Below are 1,533 nucleotides of genomic sequence, written 5' to 3' on the forward strand. Positions count from 1 at the left end.
AAAAAAAAAAAAAATATCTTAGGTATTGTTTATGATAGGTACTAGAAGTTTCAGGTTGGATTTTATTTTTACAGAAAACTTTGAGAGGCTTGGTGCCCGTAGCTCTGTAAGTAGGGTGCTGGTCACATATACCGAGGCTAGCAGGTTTGAGCCTGGCCTGAGCCTTTTAAACAACGACAACTGCAACAACAACAAAAAATAACTGGGCATTGTGGTGGGTGCCTATAGCCCCAGCTACTTGGGAGGCTGAGGCAAGAGAATTGCTTAAGCCCAAGAGTTTGAGGTTGCAGTGAGCTGTGACACCACGGCAACTCTACCAAGGGCAACATAGTGAGACTCAGTCTCAAAAAAAAAAAAAAGGAAAGAAAACTTTGAGAGACATAGATGATGAATTTTATGATTTGGCCTTTTTTTTTTGAAACAGAGTCTCACTATGTCACCCTTGGTAGAGTGCTGTGGTGTCAAAGCTCTCAAATTCCTGGGCTTACATGATTCTCTTGCCTCAACCTCCCAAGTAGTTGGGACTACGGGTGCCCACCACAATGCCCAGCTATTTTTTTGTTGTTGTTGCAGTTATCATTGTTGTTTAGTTGGCCCAGGCTGGGTTCAAATCCACCACCCTTGGTGCGGGTGGCCAGCACCGTAACCACTGTGCTGTGGGCGCCGAGCCCAATTTGGCTTTTATCTCCCACCAAAAACAGAGAATAGACTGTGAAATTTGATTATATATGGGTTCTGGTTAGTAATAATTGTTCTATCATTGTTAAATTTGGGAATTTATAAAACATTCCGGGTTTTATAAACCTTTTATTTTGTTTTTTGTTTGTTTATTTTTCTTACTGTGTTACCCTCAGTAGGGTGATGTGCTGTCACAGCTCACAGCAACCTCAAATGCTTGGCTTACGCGATTCTCTTGCCTCAGCCTCCCAAGTAGCTGGGACTATAAGCGCCCACCACAACGCTCAGCTGTTTTTTTTGTTGTAGTTGTCATTGTTTAGCAGGCTTGGACTGGTGGGTTCAAACCCACCAGCCCTAGTATATGTAGCTTGCGCCATAATCACTGAGCTACAGGTGCTGAGCCTTAGGTAAATATTTTAATTTATTTATGTTCTTATAATCCCTCGCTGTAGCAAGTAAGTATAGGCCATGAGACGCACTTAAAAGAATTATTCCCCAGCATATAAAATTCTTAAGAATATCTAAAACTTAAAAATAAACCTTTAAAAATCCATAGTCTATTTTTATCTTATTATCCCCACCAAATTTGATGATAAAGTATTTTAAGGTATTTTTTTGTTTTAGGCCAATTAGAATTTTTTATGGATGTGTAACATACATAAAAGTGGACATAAGTGAAGAGCTTGATAAATTCTCACAAATGAACAAACCTATATAACTGATATTTCGATCAAGAAACATATTACTAACTGCCTTAAAAAGTTTAAATTTTTTTTTTTTTTTGAGACAGAGCCTCAAGCTGTCCCCCTGGGTAGAGTGCCGTGGCATTACAGCTCACAGCAACCTCCAACTCCT

General features: G+C 39.5%; 1 protein-coding gene across 1 annotated transcript in view; it reads left to right on the forward strand.

Annotated features, from left to right (window-relative positions):
• The window catches only part of RC3H1 (ring finger and CCCH-type domains 1), an 86,208-nt gene that overhangs the window by 25,130 nt on the left and 59,545 nt on the right, over positions 1–1,533 (forward strand). The window lies entirely within an intron of this gene.

The sequence above is a fragment of the Otolemur garnettii genome, unplaced genomic scaffold, assembly GCF_000181295.1.
Source record: "Otolemur garnettii isolate 467f Iridium unplaced genomic scaffold, OtoGar3 scaffold00016, whole genome shotgun sequence".
Classification (NCBI taxonomy): domain Eukaryota; kingdom Metazoa; phylum Chordata; class Mammalia; order Primates; family Galagidae; genus Otolemur; species Otolemur garnettii.